This window comes from Benincasa hispida, chromosome 4 (genome assembly GCF_027475165.1).
Source record: "Benincasa hispida cultivar pf3 chromosome 4, pf3_genome.v1.1, whole genome shotgun sequence".
Lineage (NCBI taxonomy): Eukaryota > Viridiplantae > Streptophyta > Magnoliopsida > Cucurbitales > Cucurbitaceae > Benincasa > Benincasa hispida.
Genome location: NC_143481.1, coordinates 43,570,152 through 43,594,230, shown reverse-complemented (window position 1 = coordinate 43,594,230; position 24,079 = coordinate 43,570,152). Strand labels below are relative to the sequence as shown.

At 34.4% G+C, this 24,079-nt stretch overlaps 1 pseudogene; it reads right to left on the bottom strand.

The window, feature by feature from the left end:
- LOC150036734 (uncharacterized) overlaps window positions 1–4,618 on the bottom strand; it is a 31,691-nt pseudogene extending 27,073 nt beyond the window's left edge.
- Between the last annotated feature and the right edge of the window lie 19,461 nt (window positions 4,619–24,079).

Below are 24,079 nucleotides of genomic sequence, written 5' to 3'. Positions count from 1 at the left end.
GGTATCTCTTCCTCATTTGCTCTTCAGGTTCCCAGGTTGCTTTCTTGATCCCATGACCACGCCATAACACCTTTACCAAAGGAATCGTCTTATTTCTGAGTACCTGATCTTTCCTGTCCAAAATCTCGATGGCCTCTTCCTCGTAAGATAAATCTTCTTTGAGCTGTATCGGTTGTGATGCTAGTAGTGCATAGGATCAAGCATGTATTTCCTTAGCATTGACACATGAAATACATCGTGTATACGAGCTAGCTCCATCGGCAACTGAAACCTATAAGCTGCTGGACCAATTCGTTCCACAATTTCATATGGTCCGATGTATCGTGGGCTTAACTTCCCTTTTCTCCCACGGAGAAATACTTGTTCTCCGACTTCAAATTCTAGTTCTCTTCTTCGTTTATCGACGTAGCTCTTCTGTCTATCGCGAGCCATCTTAAGATTATCCCTGATAAGTTTCACATTCTCTGTTGTTTGTTGAACTAATTCTGGACCTAGTAATTTTCGTTCTCCGACTTCATTCCAGCATACTAGAGTCCTGCAAGGTCAGCCGTACAATGCTTCATAGGGAGCCATTCCGATATTAGAATGGTAGCTATTGTTGTAGGCAAATTCAATCAACGATAAGTGTGTATCCCAACTTCCATTGAATTGTAGTACACATGCTCTTAACATATCTTCCAGTGTCTGTATAGTTCTTTCCGACTGCTCATCTGTTTGTGGATGAAAAGCCGTACTGAAATGCAATTTAGTGCCCATAGCCTTCTGTAAACTAGGCCAAAATTTTGAAGTGAACCTCGAGTTCCGATCCGACACTATCGACACTGGGGCTCCATATTGACTGATTATCCTATCCACATAAATCTTAGCTAGATGGTCTAGTGTAAAAATAACTTTTACTGGTATGAACTTGGCCGTCTTAGTTAGTCTATCAACTATTACCCAAATGCCATAAAATCCTGAGGGTGTCTTAGGCAAACGAAATAGAAAGTCCATTGTCACATGCTTCCACTTCCACTCAGGCACTGGAAGTGGATTGAGTAATCCTGCTGGTCTTTGTCTCTCAGGTTTTACTTGTTGACAGACTATACATCGGTCCACATATTCTGCTATGTCTCTCTTCATCCCAGGCCACCAGTAAGATTTCTTCAAAGTTCTATACATCTTGGTGCTACCTGGATGCATGGCATAAGCAAAACTATGTACTAATGGCTTGTTTAAGCTGTAGCTTATTAGGCACACACATTATCCCCTCCTTTTCTAGCACACTATCTGCTCCCAGTTGAAAGTCAACCCTGATGCCCTTATTCACATCATCAGCAATCTTTTGAAAATCAGGGTCTTTCAACTGATCCCGCTTAAGGTTTTCTACTAAGGTCGGCCTTATCTGAAAAGTAACTATCATTTCTCCTGACGGTTCCACTGATAAGGCGGTTCTGGAATTCCTGAACTCTTGCAATAACATTCCTCTTATTGAACCAATAATGGCCTTGGGTCATGAGGATATCCTACTCAGTGCATCTGCCACAACATTAGCCTTACCAGGGTGGTATTCAATGGAACAGTCGTAATCTTTAATCAGTTCAATCCATCTTCGTTGTCTTAGATTCAACTCCTTTTGATCAAAGATATATTTTAAGCTTTTGTGATCTGTAAATATCCTGCAGCGCTCTCCAAATAGGTAATGTCTCCACAACTTCAGAGCTAAAACAACTGCGCCAATTCCAGATCATGCGTGGGATAAATGCCTTCGTGTTTCTTAAGTTGACGAGAGGCATATGCAATCACCTTTCCATCCTGCATCAACACACATCCCAATCCTTGTCGGGATGCGTCGCAATAAATCTCAAATTCCTTACTTGGAATAGGCAAGGTAAGCACTGATGCTGATACTAGTTTCCGTTTCAGCTCCTCGAAACTATGTTCACACTCCAACGACCATTCAAACCTCATGCCTTTCTTGGTTAGGTTCGTCAACGGAAGGGCTATCTTAGAGAAACCCTCCACAAACCTCCGATAATAACCTGCCAACCCTAGGAACTGCATATTTCTGAAACGGTTGTAGGTCGTTCCTAATTAACTATTGCTTCCGTCTTCTGGGTATCTACACTAATGCCCTCTGCTGAAACAACATGTCCAAGAAATACTACCCGATCTAACCAAAAATCGCATTTACTGAATTTAGCATACAACTGCCTATCTCGCAATGTCTGCAATACTATCCTCAGGTGGGTAATATGATCCTCCCTACTACCAGAATACACCAATATATCATTAATGAATACTATCACGAACTGGTCCAAGTAGGGATGAAATATCCTGTTCACGAGATCCATGAATACCGCAGGGACATTTGTCAATTTGAAAGGCATTACCCGGAATTCATAATGTCCATATCTCGTTCTAAATGCAGGTTTTAGGGATATCGGCTTCTCTCACTTTTAGTTGATGATAACCCGATCTTAGGTCTATCTTCGAAAACACCGTGGTTCCTCTTAACTGATCAAACAAATCATCAATGCGTGGTAATGGATATTTATTCTTAATCATTACCTTATTCAGTTGCCTATAGTCAATACACAATCTAAGTGTACTGTCTTTCTTCCTCACAAACAATATCGGAGCTCCCCAAGGAGATACACTAGGTCGAATGTATCCCTTGTCAATTAACTCTTGCAACTGAACCTTTAATTCTTTCAACTCAGTCGGCGCCATTCTATACGGTGCCTACGATATGGGAGTTGTTCCTGGAACTAAGTCAATAGTAAACTCCACCTCCCTGTCGGGTGGTAATCCCGATAGTTCTTCAGGAAATACATCCCGAAATTCATTTACCATTGGGACATCTTCTGGGTTCAACTCTTTCCCTTGAGCAACCATCACATGAGCCAGATAGGCTTTACATCCCTTGCTCAATAGCTTCCGAGCTTTCACTGTCGATATCAAATTCCCCACGACCAATCGTTTGCTTCCTGTCAGCATTGCATCTTGACCATTTGATTTTTTGAGCACTACCTCCTTCTTATAACAGTCTAATGAAGCATGATACTTACTTAGAAAATCCATCCCCAGGATAGCATCAAACTCCAACAGTTCTAAAAGGAAGTAAATCAGCATAGAAGTTCTGACCATTGATCAGTATCTCACAATGATTATAGCATTTATCTATTAATATCACGTCTCCCAAAGGGGTAGAGATAAATAACTTTTCAGGCATAGGTTTAACCAACCTACCTATACTAAGTGCATACATGCTAGATATAAATGAATGTGTGGCACCAGGATCAAATAAAACATAAGCAGACTGCCCACATAACATAACATTACCGGTCACAACATCTGGAGACTTCGCTACCTCCTAGTGTGTCACGGCATACACTCGGCCCTACTGCTGAGGTCGACCTACGACATTCTTCTGCTTGGCACCACTTGACCCTTCGCCCCGATTTTCGGCACTCTTTGGTTGGTTAACTGTCTGGGAGGTCGGCTATTATGCTATTGGAACATCCCTGTTCATCTGGGAACAGTCCCTCTTGACATGCCATATTTGTCCGCATTGGAAACATGCACCTTTGCCACTATAACATGCCCCAAAATGCCTCTTGCCATAACTAGGGCATGTCGGTCTTCTGTCTGTGCTAGCTACTGACTCACCAACTCGTGGCATCTCTGACCGACTAACTGCACCGGCCGAGGGTCTCATTTTCCTTTTCTTGGATCCCTGCCAATTGGTTCCCCTAAAATGGCTTCCACTAGTCTGGGTTGCCACCGGAGATCGAAATCCCCTGTCTCTAGGCCTTACCACAGCCTCATTGCCTCTTGGCAACTGCTCAACATCTGCCAAACTCCGCTAGACTCGTGTTGTTGTTTCTACTAACTGGTTAAAGTCTAGCCAATTAGCCGTAGACGTCACCGGAGTTCTGATTTCTTTCCTCAAACCTTGTTCAAATTTCCTATATCTATCTCTTTCCTCAGCAATAATCAGCAGGGCATACTGTGATAACTCTATAAATTTCTGCTCATATTCTGCCACCGACATCGTTCCCTGTGTTAATCTAAGGAACTCATCTCTTTTTGCATCCCGAAACGAGCTGGGGTAATACTTATCTTCAAAGGCCTTCCTGAACTCAGGCCATAACATCACATCTGTACTGGTTCTTCTGGCGGATATCACTTTCCACCATTTCTCTGCTTCTTTCTGTAGTAGAAAGGTGGCTAATCCCATTTTCCTGTCCTCTAGACAACTCATAACATTGAAACATTTTTCAACTACATCCAGCCACAACTCAACTTCAGCTGGATCTGTTGTACCTTCAAATGTCACAGCCCCTAAGGCTTTAAACCTCTCAATACCATATTTCTTTTCTGAGTCGGCTCGTGCAGAGCCCATACTGGCTACTAACCTCTGCTCTATCTTATCAAACACTACATCTTCTAGCTGTGTATCTGCCCTTGCTTGGGGAGTACAAGACTCTCCCTCGGACATCGTCTCCTGACCCACTGGATCATTCACCTTCTTTTTGCCACCCGATGGGTTCTCCTCAACCTTCGGGCCCTTATTGGTAGGGTCAGTGTTCCTGCTACCTGTTTGCTTACTCGGTCTGCCACGTTGCCTCGACATTTTACCTAATACAATGTACACATGTTAGGGACTCACACTTAGGGACTTAGACTTATGCATAAACTTCTCTCTCATTCCCAAAATCTTATGCTCTGATACCAACTTGTCACACCCCCTCCCAGATTACCCTTTTATTTTGGAAGAGGATATGACCGTGGTAGCTACTAGCTCTACTGCCAACACTCACCACCCAAACCTTCTAATCTAGATACCAATCTATTCATCTTTATTAGTAATATACGCAAACAGCTAACCTTCCTTAAGTTCTTATGAAGATTACATAATTACAAGCATACAACCAAGACATTACTTTTAGAAAAATATTCACAGGTGGCCCAAACATTCCTACAGAAACCCTGGTCCCTCACAAAACATGTGTACATAAAAAGATTATCAACCTAAGTCTTTTAATAAGTCGAGTCTTTCGGTGGCAAGCAGCAGCAGGATCAACCTTGAGGAAACTGACTGCTACCTGAAAAGGGAAAACACAGAAAATTCTGTGAGCTAAAAGCTCAGTGAGTGACTATAGAATCGTAAAGCAACAAGCGTAGCATCACTATAAATACGTAAATATACCAATGAATAAACTCAAGCAATTGTCTCTATATGTAGTTGTAAACCACTCTTAGACATCATTAAACATTATTATTCCCTAGTTGAGAACGAGCCTAAACGTTCTAGCTCCCAAACGTTTATTACCGACCGAGAGACCTATACTTCGGTCTCTCATTCATAACTGCCTACGTGCACGTGGCCACACTAAGTACCATCATATTTTATGTACTTCCGCTCAGATACCTTCTCAAATTTTTCCTTCAGTATCGAGCTACTATGATACCTTCTCATATGTCCTTCAGTATCAAATTGGCCAGATACCTTCTCAAATGTCCTTCGGTATCAAATTGGCCAGGTACCTTCTCAAATGTCCTTCGATACCTAATTGGTTAGATACCTTCTCAAACGTCCTTCGGTGTCTAATGTATATTTTGTAACATCAAACTGAGTTCCATTGCCTAGTATTTACACAAGAGTTGTTCCATTGCCACTCATTTACACAAAAACTCATTCTCTCATAGCCTTCCTCTAAGAACCATATATCAAAATCAGAAACACAGCTTTTGTAATGGTTACACAACATACCTTGGCCTGTGTTACACACATACAAGCTGGGAAACATGCATTAAGTTATTCTTCAACCATTTGTTGCTTGAGGAAATTTAAATACATCATTAATGTCACCATGCTTTACTTAATCATATATGCATGAGTATTGGAAACCTTAAGTTTAGTGAGTCACTCATTGTTCGTCAGGCTCTTATTGGTTTATACACTTCCCCTAGCTCTTCTTGGCCTGAAAAGATATAATTCCCAATTACTACTTAGAATTCCTAGTAAAATATCTCAAATAATTCATTTATTAAAGGAACATTCATCAATACATACAGCTTTACTGGCGAGATCCCCCTGAACGAGGTTAGCGAGATCCCCCTGAGCATGCTAGTGAGATCCCCTAAACAATGCTAGCGATATCTCCCTGAACGATGCTAGCGAGATCCTCTAGAGTGATGCCAGTGAGATCCTCTAGAGTGATATCAACGAGATCAAGCTTTTTCCTGTAAAATTCTTAGCGATACTCACCTCAATTCCTAGCGAGATTTCCCCCTAGAGCGAGATCCTCCTTACAAAATCAGCGAGATTTCCTTTATAAACGAGATCCTCATGCCCAAATCTCGCTATAATTCTCCCTGATGAACTGCTTGCTTGTTCCTTACAAGCAGTTGTCTGCTTATGCACTAATTCCCTGTTATAACTTCAAAAATTCATAACTCAAAATCCAAAGCTCTTTTCAAGAAACTTCCTTGTTCAAACTTGTTTAGATTTGAGTTATCTTCTTTATCTTAAAATTTCAGCCCAGAATTCCTTATAGTTTGGCTTAGAACTTCCTAAATTCACCTCAGGCCTTGATTAATCCGTGGTTCTGCCTCTTCTGCAAATTCTCCACTTTTGTTCTTTTCCTCTTGCAATCTTTCTCTAACAGGACAACCTTGAAAACTATATTCTTCCAGCTTTCAAGTGGCATCAAATTCGCTAAATTTGCTTTTGTCAATTGCCAAAACTATGCTTTTGAAGTTTCACTTCCCTTTTTAATCTTTCTGCCGCTTCCTGAGTTCAAAGAATTAATTGCCACGTCACTCCACACTTAGTGCCTCCAGCAGACTAATGATTGAGTTTCTTCATTTGATATATTTTTTTTCCTTCCCTTCCTTCATAACTTCTATAAACAATATGAATTTCTATTTAATAAATATATAATATAACATTCCTTTGGCTAAACATGCTTATCTAGGGAACCTAAGTTCGGGGGTTTACAGGTTTCATATGTAATCTGCAAACCAACTTTAGATGTGGGACCAAAAAATACTTCGGAGTTGTTTAAGACGCTGAGTTGAGATATCAAAAGTTCATATGTTTGTGGAATTCATATATCTGTGGAGTTCATATATCTGTGTTTGGGGTGCAGAGTTATTTGGTTTGAGTTCATATGTATGTGTTTGGAGTGTAGAGTTATTTGGTCTGAGTTCATATGTCTATGTTTGGTGTGTAGAATTATTTGGTCTGAGTTTATATGTTTGTGCTTGGGGTGCAGAGTTGAGTCCATATGTTTGGGTATCTGATGCAGTTTTTTTAACTCTAAACAATATGCTTTTATGATTATTATTTCTGATTTGAAAATTTTTATTCAATAATTCTACCTATCTTTTTTTGAATAAAATTTGGATTGCAATATTTTTCTTTTAATTTTAAAAACTTTTCTTCTTTCTTCCTTCCTTTCTTTCTTTCTTTTTTGGGCAGTGAACAATAATTAACCCATTACATTTCTTGTAGAAATATGATCAAATAAAATGAGAAACTAAAGTGAAATCAAAACTTTTGATTCTAGCTAGTTTTTATCCATGAATTTCATTATCATATTCTTCTTTTTCTTCTTCTTCTTATTGTTGCTCTATATTTTTACTATGTCATGAATTTTTTTTTAATCAAATCTCCCTCATCATCGTAATAGCCAATGAAATATCACCATATTTTTTTAACAGATTCACTTTCATTTCCTCTAAATTTGGAGGATCATTAGAGAACAAATCTCTATTTTTCACTAATTCTTGCTAGAAAATGTTCCAGGAAAAAAAAATTGATTTTATGATTTTTTTTGGTTATATGTTACATACTTTTCAACTACATACATACTTTTTTTCTAAATATTCTTAACACTCATTTGATATGTGAATTCATTACGTATACATATTGTACTTAATGTAGATAAAATAATATTTTTATATAATCAACAACCCTACAATATACTCTAACAATCATTAGTCTTATAGTAGTCGGAACTGGTTGTCGAAGTTGATTATCAAAGATGATTTTTGTTGGAGTTTGTAGTAGGAGATGGTTTTCGGAGCCTGAAGTTGGTCACATGAAAGTGCATTGGAGTTGGTTGTCGAAGTTTTTCATCGGAGGTGGTTTTCGAATCTCAGAGTTGGTCGGGCAAAAGTGGTCGTCGAAGTTGATGATCGAAGATGATTTTCACTAGAGATTGTAGTCTGAGGTGACGGTCAAAGCCCAAAATTAGTCGCATGAAGATGGTATTAGAGTTGGTTGTCGGAGTTTGTCGTTGAAGGTGGTTTTCGAAGCGTCGAGTTGGTTGTCGGAGTTGCATGCTCAAAGATGATCATCGAATGTGATTTTCATCGGAGTTTGTAGTCGGAGGCGGTTGTCGGAGCCTACGAATGTGATTGTCGAAGTTGGTTATCAGAGTTTGTTGTCGGAACCAATTGGTCGTCAGAGTTGGTAGTGTGAAGGTGGTCGTCGGAGTTGGGTCACCAGAAGTGGTTGTCGGAGGCCAGAATTGGTTGTCGGAGTTGGTCGCGTAAAGGTTGTCGGAGCTCGGAGTTGGTTGTCGGAATTGTCATCGGAGGTGGTTGTTGGAGTCCAAATTTCGTAACCAGAATTTTCATTGGAGGTGGTTGTTGGAGCCTAGAGTTGGTCGTCAGAGTTGTCATCAGAGGTGATTGTCAAAGCTCGGGGTTAGTTCTCAAAGTGTGACAATGGCCGATGGGTGAAGCCATTGAAAACATGGGAAAAAGGGAGAGTTGGGATGAGTTAGGGTGAGTTAGTAAAATATACCAACTCAACTAGGCCAACATTTAAAGTTGGTCAGCCAAACAATGAGTTGGTATATTATACAAACTCAACTCATGTTGGTAAACCAAACAACCCCTTCCATTTTGAAGTTAGGCCATGTTTATTCTAAGTGAAAGGTAATTCATCAATGGTAATGTAAAAAATGGACCTCAGTTGATTGCTTTTGTAATTGTTTACATGCAATCTGTAATCATAATAAGTCGTGGGACATACCTCAAAATATGTAATCAAATCATGCAATCTAATTGAGGGATAGAGGGTCAAATTGGTTGAAAATTGGTTACAATCTAATTGGTTGAAAATTACGTGGAACTTTTTACCTTTATCGTTATTGTTATTGTTAGTGTTACACATATTGTTACTGTAATAGTATGGAAATATGAATCTGCCACATTTATTGTTACCTTTACCTTTAACGTTACCGTTAGGGTCAAGCAATAATGATAATAGTAAAATGTGACAGTTTTATAATTTTAGGTAAATGCGACCAAAAGCAATCCAATTATATCTACGATTTATCCATCAATGAAATCTCATTCTAATTACACCAATTTTCATTACGGTTTGATAAACATGACATTATTTGTATTCTATTCAAAATTACTTTTAAATATGTCTTTCATAATTTGAAATTGATTTAATATTTATTTTTTCATTTTTAAATATGATTTTTTATATAATCAAAATTGATTTTATATGATTATAATAATTTTAAGGATTGTTTCAAATAAAGAAAAATGAGTCAACTTATTTACAAATATAGCATAATGTCACTGTCTACCAATGATAGACTGCAATAGACTTTGATCACTGGGTGATTGAAGTCTATCTTGGTCTATTACTCAGTGATAGAAGTCTATCATGGTCTATCACTAATAGATAGCGACATTTTGCTATACTTGAAAATACTTCCAGTAGGTTTACAATTTAAAACAATTACCTTAATTTTATTGCTATCTATCGCTCAGTGATAGAAGTCTATTGCGGTCTATCACTAATTGATAGTAACATTTTGTTATACTTAAAAATATTTTCAACAGTTTTACCATTTAAAATAATTATCATAATTTTAACCATTTCAAAATTACTTTCAAATATGTCCTAAAAGTCACTTATCATCTAATTCTCAATCAATCAGTTAAGAGGTTCAAAATTACTTGATGTGATTTTCTATTTCTCAATTAAAAAAAAAAAACTTTGTATTTCAATTATGCTAATAATTTGATTATTCTAAAATTACTTTTGAAAATAACATTAATCCCTTTAAAACACTTTTAATTAAATCGAAATCATTAAAAGAACAAAGTAAAAATCAAACGTTAAATTTATAATTTACAAAAAAAAAAAAAGTTAATTATAATAAAATCACATGGTTTGGAAATACTTTACAATAATCTTTTATCAGTTTTATTTTAATATATAATCAAGATACGGGAATATATTACATCTTGAATAATATCTTTTATTTTATTACTATAACTACTTTTTTTTAAGGTATTGTAATTAAAACGTTGGGTGAAGAAATCGAACCTATGTTCTCGAGGTAGGACTATATTATTTAATTATTGAATCAACCGAATGTGAATCACCTTTACAAAGATTTTTTTTCTTTTTTCTTTTTTTTCTTTTTTTACATAAACAAACCATAAATACCTTTAAAATCTTTAAGTTGTTTGTGACATGAAACAAAAAACATATTAAGTTTTTAACTAAATAAAGGCAAGATACATTTTGGTTTTTTTTTTTCTTTAAGTTCTACATTTTGATTTTTGATGTTTTTAAATTCTTGATTTCATCCTTAATGATCTAAAAAATTTCAATTAGACCATTTGTGGAAAGAAAAAACTTTGTTAAAATTGGTTGAGAAAAAGTTGATTCACTATTATATTATATTGTTTTTTATTAACATATTTGAACAAATAAACATACCACTTCAATTCAATATTATTTTATATTATAAGATTCAACTCATTCATACTAAAAAAATTTCATTCACCCGTCTAATATATTTAGCTTAAGATTTAAAAAAAAAAAGAAAAAAGAAAAAAGAAAGAAAAAGAATTTCAATGGCAATGGGCGTCTAGATTTTAGAAAGCGAAAGCCATTATGCGATTTTTCTTTTTTTTTTTTTTGAATGTAGTTGCCAAAAATAATTGAGATATTAGACGAATTATTTGTACCGTTTGATTCTTTCGATTAAATTAATTTAGACCATGTTTGAAAGATGGAGCGAGAGTTAGTTTTGTTGTTATTTGTGAGAAATATAATTAATCAAGAAAGTCGTGGCTGTCGATTTTGTACCGTTGGATGTAAGAGAAAAAAAATTGTACAAGACTTTGAATTTATATCTTTTTCTTTTTATTACAAACTTTGAATCTGTATCTAATGATTATTAGGAAGTATACACATCTAAAATACTATTAAATTATTGCAACCTAATTTTAAAACAAAAACAAAATGAAAAAGAAAAAAAAATTGGCCCTTAAGTTTTGGATCTATTTCCTATTTGATCTATAAATTTTCAAATGTTTCACATTTCGCCTATAAATTTTGAGTTTGATTTCGGTTTAATCCATGGATTTTAAAACGTTAATATTTTACTTTTTGAGGTTTGAATTTTATTTTAATTTTGTCTCCTAGGTAAACTTAGTTTTAAATTTTTCACTAAATGCTCATTTGTAATCATTATTGTTAATTTCAATTGATTAATTTTTAAAAAATTATAATTAATTTAATTGCATTATTTTTTTTTATTACTATTAAAATTAATTTTAGAATTTCACTTCATTATTATTTTGAATTAATTGATTGACATTCTAGCCAGAGGAAACTTTTGCACGCATGCGAAATTTCGTATCTGATGACACTTTTTTAATTAGGGATAGTAATAGTTATTTCTTATATTTGGATATTGAAAGTCAAATTTTTAGTCAAAGATTGAAAGTGAATATTTAGTGAAATCAAGGTTACAAGTATAAATCTTGAAACCTATGAAACAAATTGAAACAAAACAAAAAATTCAAAGATAAAGAATTATAATATTTTGAAACTTACTAAATTGAAATCAAACAAAAAGCTTAAAGGTCCCATTGGTAACCAGTTGGTTTTTTGTTTTTATTTTTCAAAATTATGCATATTTCATTAATATTTCTTACAATGATTTGCATCTTTTTTAAGTAGAATGATTGAGTTCTTAGCTAGATTCGAAAACAATTTTTTTTTAGGTCTCAAAATTTGGCTTGGTTTTTTAAACCATTTGTAAGAAGTAGATAACAAATAGAAAAATTTGGGGTAGAAATAGTGTTAAGTTTAATTTTCAAAAATAAAAATAAAAAATCAAATAATTACTAAACGGTACCTTTGTCCAATAAAAAAATATTTAAAAAAATTCAATATTGGTACATATGTGAAGATGCAGCCGGATAGTTACGTCGAAACTGATTAGACAGTCATCCAAAAAATATGAATATGACATGGCCCATTGGCCCAAATAAAGGCCTTTCGTGTGGACGAAGGGACATTTTCTTTTTTCCTTCTAATTAATCAAATGCCTCCAACTATAAGTTCACAACTTATCCCTAATGTGTATATTATAAAATGTATGTTGCCTTATCCCAACATAGTTCAATGTTTTTTTTAAATGATTGTTTTGATTCATTCATATTTTTTTTTGAGACTTATGCCTAAAGTCTCGTAATTAATTAGTTATTTGACATAATAATTTATTATTTTAAATATTCAATAATGAGTTATCAATTACAGTAGAAATTCAAGGTTATTTCGTGAGACTTGAACAATTTGTAGTTGACATACAGGTGGATAATGTTTAAGTAATAACCTAAAAGGTCTATAATATATGGATAAGGTTAGGTGTCTTATCTTTGTAATGCTATAGATACGACCCACTTTGTAAGTATTACAAACGATGTGATCCAAATCGTTCGTGTGAAGACATGCGAGTGGAGTATCCTATACATTAAGTTTGTATATGACCAGACTGCAAAATCATCGATCTCTCTTTGTAACATTGACTGAAGAGATTAATATTTCATAGGATAACCATATGTAATTTGATCTTAATCATAAGTGAGTTATAGACTCTTGCCTGTGAAGGTTTGTCCTTTGATATATATGGGTGAGAGTCGCCCAAATCGCCGCCTCAATAAGCCTACCATTTTTTAGAAGAGACCGAATGGGAAGTTGGGAATATAACTATATAAGATGGAACTCACTCATTCTCGCTTATAGGGTAAGTAGATGAGTAGTTCCCTTAAGTGTTGATTCTGGATTTTGAATAAAGAGTACCCGCCCTCTCATTGACCTAAAAGAGACTTGGTTTATGATAGGTCTATAAATAAATTGTTCATTAGAGGGATTAGTGGTACTTAAGAAATAAGAGGTAATTACAAAGGTGAAACAGTAATTTGATCCAGTAGTTACGGACAACTCATGAAGGATCGGCTTACCTATACTGGCCAAATCCATGGACGCAACATGTTCTACCGTGCTAAGTATACAACTATATGTCTTTAGTAGAGTTACCCATAATTAATGAATGTTGGTTAATTTAATTAAAAAGTTAATTACTTAACCTCAAATCATTGGAGTTTATAATCTGTAGGTCGATTAAGTCCCTATGTAAGCTCACAATGGGTAAACAAGGATTAGTAATTTTGAAAGAATTTGAATTGTACAAATTAATTAAGGGAATAATATTTGTATATGATACAATTAATATAATGTATATAGATACATTATAATATAAAGTTAATTTGAATGATTCGAAATTAAATTATATAATAAAAAGAAGATATAATATATTTGAATAAGATTCAAATAATAATTAATATGAATTAGATTCATATTAAAGCTATAGGTTATAATTTAATATGAATAAGATTCATATTAAAACTATAGGTTATGGGAGAGATAAATATCTGGATAAGATTCAAATATTTAATTAAATATTATATATTTAATTTAGTAAATTAATTAATTATTTGGTTAATTAATTTAATTAAATTAATAGTTTAGGTTAATTAAATTAGAGAGAGAAAGTGAAGTGGGAGGTTATCATCCCTTCACGTATTTCACAAATGGGGCTTTCTATGAGTAAATTCATGAGATCAAGGAGATAGTTCCATGTTTTTCCCCTTTAATCTCTCTTAAGTTTTTCACTGAGAAAAGTTTACTGTGGAAAATCTTTCCAAACACAAATTCCCCAACTCTTTAAAAAGGAGGTTCCTATAAATTGACTCCTTGCTAGAGAATAGCAGGAAGACTCTAAGGAGGCATTACCGTAGTGTATGTGGGAGATCGTGTTGCAAAGAAGTTATATCTGGAATTGTGAAGACTTGAATAAAAATGAAGAAGGGTTCTTTAAAGTAATGTTTTTTCTTCCCTTTAAATTCAAGCTTAACCTTTGTACTTGGCATAATGTATACTATTGTTTTTCTTCTTTTATGTACTTAATTCTAAAATAGAATCAAAGTAATAAATGATCAATCGCTTCTATTGGGGATTCAATCCCTTCACTTTTATCATTTTAAGACAAACAAATCACACAATAAATTTTTAGAAATGCAGTCTTGACTTTTTGATGTTGCGCAAGCACACGCGTCAAATTATAATATAGTAAAACGGTCAAGAGACCGAGTATCGTCCTCGGAAGAATTGGTTTGATTTTTTTAACTACTCATATGTCTTTCTAATTTTATTTAGGGGGCCAGACTATGATGAGAATCTAATTAATCTAATCCTAAAAAACAAGAAAAGATAACACTAGGGTGAAACTAGACAAAGACACGTTCTAGGGTATGATTTCGTTAAACGGATTAACCAAATTAATTATTTTGACCTTAGATTGATTTCATGCAAATTATAGACCTAGGAATCTTTTATCCAGGTATCCTCTCTCTAACTCAACCTTTTTTAATAACTAACCATCGACCCAAATCTCTTCTATCACTTGATTAACTACAACATTAAGTTCCTCCGTCAACAATCTCTATTAATCACCTATTACTCTCGTGCATGCTTGATTAACACTTTAACACGTTAGATCTAACCCAAAGCCCTTTCTCTCTCGAGACAAACATTAAGTAAAGAACATTCAAACAATGACCAATTATTCAAAATTCGTTAAGAACAAACATGCTAAAATAATTATGCATAAATTCAATCTAAGAAATAACCAAATCAGTTTTCTAATCCATAAAACTAAATAAACACTCTAGAAATATAAATCGGTCACTCATGGTTACAACACAAACATAGACCATTCATGAGATTTCCAAACACAAAGGAACAGAAAATAAATGAGGGAAGAAATTTCAAGTCTTGTTCTTGACTCTCGTCCTTGAATCTAGAATCGTAACCCAATGATCTCTTCAAATATTTGATCCTTTGAAGCTTTGAGATGTCGCCTCTATCCAGAATTATACTCCCCAGGGAGGCCTCATCGAAATACCACTTTATGCTCTCAAAATAGCCCTAAAATTGCCTCCCAAAATCAGTTCGGCCACAAACTGCTTATATAGGCAGCAGTCGCAGTGTTGCAATGCTACCACTAGTATTGCAATGCTAACGTTAAATCATCCGTAACGCGCCTCTTCTAATCTTAGTGTCGCGACGCTGCCCTGTTTCTGGTCTCAGGTCTGCAGCGTTGTGGGGCAGTGCTGCAACACTCGTTCAACGCTGCTCTTCCTCCGATCTCCGCATTTTCTTTCTTTTTTCTCCTGATCATTACCCTAGGTCAAAACTTTGACCTTCTTGGGGGTATTTTGGTCATTAATCTTCTAAAATTTCTTGTTCTCATCTAATTTCTCGATTTCCTATAATTAAACAATAAAAGCATCAACGATCTCAAACTAAGCATAAAGCTAACTAAATTCTATGTCCAGAAAACACACTTTTGCAATGCGTTTCACCACCCAAAACTTAGAATTTTGCTAGTCTCGAGAAAAAAAAGAATGAGACTATAAGGAGATTCACACAAGCATGCAAATGATTCAAAACTTCATCATTCAAAATAACGATATTAAAACCATTAGTAAAAACTTTCAAACACTTCCCAACATTAAAAGATTTCAAGGTCAAATCTCATCATCTCCTACGTGTGTGTATGTGCAAGTCACATTTAATTCAAAACACAAGAACTAAAGTTAGGTTTAAGAGAGTTTCTCCAGTTTTTCCCCTACTTTGGCTCATGCACCAATCATCAAGCATCCACATATTTCAATAGTGTAACATGTCCACTAAAGTGCTTTTTTTTTTCCTTCTTTTTATTCAACAATAAAGGGCCCTAAACTTGCATCATTTTACCTAGGGGCACTAACTTTCACACATCCACTGTAGGAAACTGTACCTAGTCAATTCCTAGGTGTTTTAACTAATCACAGGAAAGACGATTTTTTTTTACCCCCATCCATGTATATACATTACAAGTTTAAACAATAAAAAGATATTTCTTTTAAGCACATGAGTATATACTCTAAATAATAATATTATTTTTCTTTTCCTTTTAGTCTAACATTACAAATCATCATGCACATCAACCCTCTAACCGGTGAGACCTTTCGAGGTGACAACCAAATACACTCAACCCAATCCTACTTTTAGTTAAAGTTTCTAAATTAAAGTGACTAAGTACTCATGCTATGGGAGACTCAAAGAGGGACTTAAAGATAATTTAATTCAGGAGTATGTCATCCCACTTCCACAGCAGATCATCAAATATGCAAATTTAGAATAACTCATAGGAAATCATATCACTACATCCTTAACAAATTTCACAATTAAAGCACAACATCATCTTTTCAATTAAAAAAATAAAATATTTTTCTTAGCCACTCAAAATAATTTGTCAATAATCATGCATAAGACGATTTTTCTAAATAATATGCATAACAGGATAAGAATAATCAGAAAAGTAAAAGTAGTACTTCCCTCACTCCAAACTTAGAAATATGCATTGTTCTCAATGCAATAAAATAAAGCAAAGGGAGTGAGCGAAACTGGCCTGATTAATGAAGTAATCTACATGTATTAGGCTTGCAAACCATGCATTAATTTGAGGGCTCTTGTAAAACCTAGACCAGAAAAAAGATAAGAGTCCAATCCATGAGTGCTAAACTAAAAATAAAAATAATAAAATAACCTAAAACAACAAAAATAAAATAAAAGCTTGGGTTGCCTCCCAAGAAGTGCTGAGTTTAACGTCCAAGCTAGACAACGGGGGAGATTATTTGTCAAGGTACATAAAAATTCTCCCACTTTCTAGGTCCCTTCTTACTTGAATCTACAAAGCCTTGTAGGCTTTCCATCTTTTCCTGGGTACCTAAAAGTAAAAAAATATTTTTGATATTTTAAATTTTTGAAAATTAAAAGCAGACTCAAACTATCAAGGCTCATAAGAATATGGAAGAGGAAAATCAATGGCAAGAGGACTCTCAGGTGATGGGACATAAGACTTCTCAACCTCAACCTTAATCACTTGAACTTCCTTATCTAAATTAGGCACATCTTCTCTCTCAATCTCATGAACCAGCTTTTGGATGACTCTAATGTTTCCAACTCATCTCCATCATCAGAATCTACAATCACGGACCTCCCTACCTTAGTGGCATTGGAAATATTTTTCTCAAACAAGGCTCTAAATGCATCAACCATCAGACTAAGTTGATCTCCTAAACATTTCAAGGTTGCTTCATTCTCTATCAATTGGGCTTCTATCCTATCCAACCTTCTCCTCTCTTCCATACAAAACTTCCTAAATTGGGACTCTAAGATAGACTCTTTTAAATGGTCCTTTAAAGAAGGTTTCTCCTCTTCTTGGGGTGGATAAACATAAAAACCTCTTTACTCCTGGGATGGATAACTGATGGGATATGAAGATGGGTTGAAAAACATTGGTGAGGGTGATTAAAGGAAATCAGACACGATGATTTCCATGAGCAGCGGAAGGATCGTTCCAAAGTTCAATCGTATTTAAACATAAATAATTGCAATTAACAAACTGAAACATACAGGCTATGTGTACAATGAAATTACAGCATGCTTTTCTAAAAGGTCAAGTGATAGAACAAACATACCTTTGAAGACTCATCTTCAATACCCTTGATCACAAACTCTCGATCACAGCAAAACACCAAACCCGAATGCTCGAACATTACGACCACTACATTGCACGATCATAGCGAACACAGCAAACTCCACATGAACACCACGAACGGCCTCCAAAAACCTTGACTAAGTCGAGTTGAGTATGACACCACCACAATGACTACCTTAGTATTCTCGGTGTGAGAATCCAAAACCGTGGGCTCTGTGTGGACTTGTAAGAGGCAGAGACTGGAGGAAGGACAATCGTGTAAACAATTGAGCAAATGGGAGATGACAGTGTCTATCATATAGACGATGCCCAACGTTTAACAAACACTATGTAATCGTTTAGCAAAAGCTACACAATCGTTTAGCTCATCGGCCAGCTGAGTGACTATCGTATAGAAACACTCTACGATCGTCTAGTCTCTCTTCAGCTGTCGTTTAGTAAATCGTATTTACTTGACAACCAACTGTGAGTAATTTTTCGAGAATGGAAATCTCAAATCATCAACTACTAAATTTAGGAAAACATTTTTCCTTTTATTTCATGGTTATCATGAAACTAACCAATAACCTCCCACTCAATTGGTTATTAGAGAAAAGAGATAATTATCCAATAATTAATATTATTATAAATATATATGATAACCAACTTACCATACTATATTTATAACCTATAGTTTTAATATTTCATCTCATGAAACATATAAACCATAGCTCTTTTTCTATTCCATGGCACTTAATGTATCTCATACATCATACCGATCATATCATATATAATCAAATTACCTCTTGTCAATTTGAACATTTTAAATCAACACCAAGAACGGATTCTCAACTTGAATCCATTGAGTTACCAAAGGGACCTTATGGACCTGTAGCTCGAAGCTCCAATGGTATGTGAATAAATGACTAAACTCTTTAGTCATGGGATCCACCATCCGTTAACTGCGAGGCACTCCACTAAAGATCGATAGCTGAACTCTCCTTATTACATATATATTATGTGTCCATATCAACTAATCAATAGTGCGATAACCTTTCACAGATCGCTCGAAAGTACAGCTGGACCAATAACCATTATGCCCCTATAGTTACATCTAACTTCTTAAGTATCACCGATCCCTCTAATGAACATAAGTCATAGTTCTACTATGAATGAGTCATCTCTTCCAAAGAGAAGTTGTGGCCATTATGTTTAAGCTCCAGAATCAGCCTTTAATGGAGCAATCTATCTATTTACCCTTGCTTCGGGGAAGGAGTGAATTTCATCTTGTGTAACTGAGTTTCCAACTCCCAAATCAAACAAGTCCCCAAAAGGGTAGGCATGTTGAGTTGGCAATCTGGCCACTCTCACCATACTAATATAAGGATCGTCCTCAAAGACATGAGTTTCCAAAATATTCAGGATTGAGATCATGTCACCTATGGTCGTTTAGGTGAGATGTAAGTCTCCAATATCAAAGGCGTTATATACAGAGACGAATCATCTCGTGGTCCAGTCTTATACAAACTCTTTGTATAGGTGACCCCCGCTCACATGTCTCCACACAAATAGTCAGGATCTACCATCTGTAGTAGTTCACAACATTTGCAAACCTCTACAAAGCGGTCTGTATCCATAGTGTCGCCAAGATCAGGTATCCCTCCTTAAATCTTATACTACAGACCTATTTAGGTATCACTTAAGGCATGTTCTACTTATATTTCTCATATACATGCTTAATTTTACATACAATAACCATGGAGCTTTGTTTATTGGATATAAGTAAATGCCAGATAAAATAACTCTTATTTTATTCATAACAATGTGTATAAATTACAAACTACAAGACTCTAGAAGAATTAGGATACCAATCCCAACAGTGGTGGTGTCAAACCTAAATTAGGTTGGTAAATCCCATAAGGTCACTCAAAATTATAATAAGATATGATAAAGCAAACACCACAAAAAAAAAAAAAAAAAAAAATCACACAAGAGAAGACTCAAATAAAAAAAGTCAAAATAAAATAAACAAAATAAATAATCTACACCCTATATTAAAATCAGTCAAATCTCTTAAATATTAAAAGAAATCAAAGAAAAATTTCCTGACAATGGCGCCAAAAACTTGATGTTGCACAAGCGCACGCGTCACATTATAATATAGTAAAACGGTCAAAAGACTGAGTATCGTCCTCTGAGGAGTTGGTTTGACACTTTTAGCTATTCAGAGATCTTTATAATTTTATTTAGGGGACCGGACTGTAATGAGAATCTAATTAATCTAATCCTAAAAAGCAAGAAAAGATAATATTGGGGTAAAACTAGACAAAGACAGGTCCTAGGGAATGATTTCATTAAATGGATTAACCAAATTAATTATTTTTATTTTAGATTGATTTCATGAAAATTATAGACCTAGGAGTCTTTATCCAGGTATCCTCTCTCAAGCTCAACCTTTTTTAATAACTAACCATCGACCCAAATCTCTTCTATCGTTTAATTAGCTACAACATTAAGTTCCTCCATCAACAATCTCTATTAATCTCATATCACTTTTGTGCATACTTGATTAACAGTTTAACATGCTAGATCTAACCGAACACCCTCTCTCGAGACAGACATTAAGTAAAGAACATTCAAATAATGACCAATTATTTAAAAGCATTAAGAACAAACATGCTAAAATAATTATGCATAAATCCAATCCAAGAAATAACCAAATCAGTTTTCACAATCCATAAAACTAGATCAACACCTTAGAAACACAAATCAGTCACTCAGGTTACAACACAAACACAGACCATTCATAAGGTTTCCAAATACAAGAGGAACAGAAAATAAAATAGGGAAAAAATTGCAAGTTGTGTTCTTGATTCTCGTCCTTGAATCCAGAATCATAACCCAACGATCTCTTCAAATATTTGATCCTTTAAAGCTCTGAAATGCTGCCTCTGCCTACTACCCAAGAGACCTCATTGAAATATCGCTTTACGCTCTCAAAATAGCCCTAAACTTGCCTCCCTGAATCAGTTCGGCCACAAACTATTTATATATGCAGTAGTTGCAGTGTTACAATGTTGCAATTAATGTTGCACTGCTGACGTTAAATCATTCATAGTGTGCCTCTTCTAATCGAAGCGTTGTGACGTTGCAAGCAGCGTTACGACGCTGCCCTATTTCCAGATGGTCTCTGGTCTACAGCGTTACGGGGCAACGTTGTAACTCTCGTTCAATGCTGCCCTACCTCCAATTTCTGCATTTTCTTTCCTTTTTATCCATTGATCATTACCCTAGATCAAAACTATAACCTTCTTATGGGTATTTTGGTCAATAATCTTCCAAAATTGTTTGTTCTCATCAAATTGCTCGATTTCCTATAATTAAACAATAAAAGCATCAAAGATCTCAAATTAAGCATAGAACTAACTAAATTCTAAGCCCGGAAAATGCACTTTTGGAATGCGTTTCACTTTTGTGTTATAAATAGTTTATGTTGTGCATATAATTTGTCTAAAAAGTTTGCCAAGATTAAAATGATCGCTTTCTAAAAGTATAAATGCTAAAGTAGATTTTTTTTAATCGTACATTAACTTAAATAAATAAATGGTAAAACTTCAAAAAAACAAAATGAACATTTTAAAAGTACATAGACTGACTATAATGAATCAAAACTAAAAATTCAAGACCAAATTAATATACTAACCTAAATTTTAATGTGGTAGTTTCATCAATTATGTTTGGTAAAAAAAAAATGATGTCTAAAAGATTATATTTAAGCTATCTCTTATCTACATTAGGGATGGCAGTGGGGGGGGGGGGGGGGGGGGGGGACCAGCGGTTGGGGATGCACTCCCCATCTCCATCCCGCGGGAATTTTCATCCTCGTTCCCGTCTCACTCTCTGTCTCATTCCCCATTTGGGCATCAGGTTTCTAGAAGAAAAAAAAGTCATCTTTTTATTTTTATTTTTAATTTAATTAAAAAGTTTTTATTTATATTGAAATTACAAATATTTTATGGTACAAGGTAATTGAAAAAATGAATAATTTAAAAAAGTTTAGCATTTTTACAGTAAAATTAATACAAATAGTTGTTATATTATAAAATTAAATTAAAAATTTATTAATAATATTAGAAAATATATTACTTATATTAATATATTATGAAAAAATAATAAAAAAAATATTTGAGACAGTCACTCCTTCGTCTCCGAATGGGGACCCAAATTAAAAATCTTCAGTTTAAATCTAGGTCACATAAGAGATTCTCCATCTCTATTGGGTTAGAGACTAAAGAGACGCGACTTTGAAAATTTTATCATCCCTACCTTAGATATCCAAATAATATTGGAGTTGTTGGCCTCAATTAAGACAATGACATAATCAACTAATTATGTTTACATAGTAATATTTCTATTAGAAATATGGGTTGTTTGGAGAGGTTTCTTTTTAAAGTTCACAAAGGATTCTTGATTATATTCAAGAAAAATAATTAATTGGGGAGAATTTATGAAAATATATAGGTTGATGTTAAAATTTGAATAAGAAAAAATGTACATGACCTTCAGTGACAATAATGGTAAATTTATAATTAAGGGAAGAACGTGACTGGCAAAATTGAAAGATCTGCACAGTCGTGTGGTACTGCCCACAAAAACTCTGATATTTAAGTAAAAAAGGAAATATGTGTAACAAGTAAAGAATTTGAGTATTGAGATGAACTTACTTCTTCCATAAGCTATAATGATGTATTTATATGTGTAGTTCATGTAGGCACTTCTCCATAGTGTTTTGGAGTTGCACTGGGAGTATGATTTGACTTATTAAGAAGGTGTGCAAGGGGAATGTCCTGTTGGGTGTTTTTCTTGGGTCGACCTCCACTATGGTTGGGGTCGAATACCTTTTTTTAGTCATATTCTAGGTCTAAGATGATCCCTTAGGCCGGAACATGTGTTAGGTGTTTTGTAAGGCTTAGACAAGCGATACTAAGCATGTTGACTTAGGTCAAAGCCCAAGCTAGCCCCCTCTTTCTATGTCTGTATAAAGTTTTCACTTTCGGCCGAATTATGCTATCTTATTGACTTTGTTGTTTTTGTTTTGGTAAATGTCGATTATGTCATTTGATCCAAAATCATCCCTAACAATATGAAAATGTTTCGTGGTCTCTTTTAAGTTAGAATTTTAACTAGTTTTTGAAAACTATTGTAGCCTTTTATGTTACTTTCCCTTGAAAGAGGCTTCAAATTCAAATTTTATAGTATCAAAATTGTTATAAATATTACAAATTATGTGTAAAATAGATACCCATTCTTAGTGTCAAAAGCCAAATGCCACTCCTTTCTATACCCCATGTATGTTGCCACGTGTCTTGTAAATACTCGTTCTTAGTATCCAAGAAAACCACATTCTACTTGTCATTTTGCCTAGAGATAGAGGCATTTGGTAGAGCTTGTAAGATACACACATTAGTGAAAATTCAAAGAAAGTTGGAGAAAGTGGAGAAATTTTGTATTTCATATTTTTGTTACTTTTTAATTTTGTTTATTTATATATTATGTTTTATTTATTTTATTATATATTATTATTATATTATATTTTCTCTATATTCGTGTTCTCGTTGTGCATTGATGTGTTCCTCAAATTCACAACACATTATCACCACAACATGTTATCAGAATTACACTCCCAAGGACATTTTCTTTTTTCCTTCTAATTAATAAAATGCCTCTAACTATAAGTTTACAACATATCCCTAATGTGTATATTATAAAATGTATGTTGCTTTATTCCAACATAGTTCAATGTTTTTTTTTTAAATGATTTTTTTTATTCATTCATGTTCTTTTCTTGGGGCTTATGTCCTAAAGCCTCGTAATTAATTAGTTATTTGACATAATAATTTATTATTTTAAATATGCAACAATGAGTTATCAATTATGGTAGAAATTTAAGGTTATTTCATGAGACTTGAACAATTTGTAGTTAACATACAGTGGATAATGTTCAAGTAATAACCTAAAAGGTCTATAATATATAGATAAGGTTGGATGCCTTATCTTCGTAATGCTATGGATATGACCCACTTTGTAAGTGTTACAAACGATGTGATCCAAATCGTTCGTGCGGAGACATGCGAGTGGAGTATCCTATACATTGAGTTTGTATATGA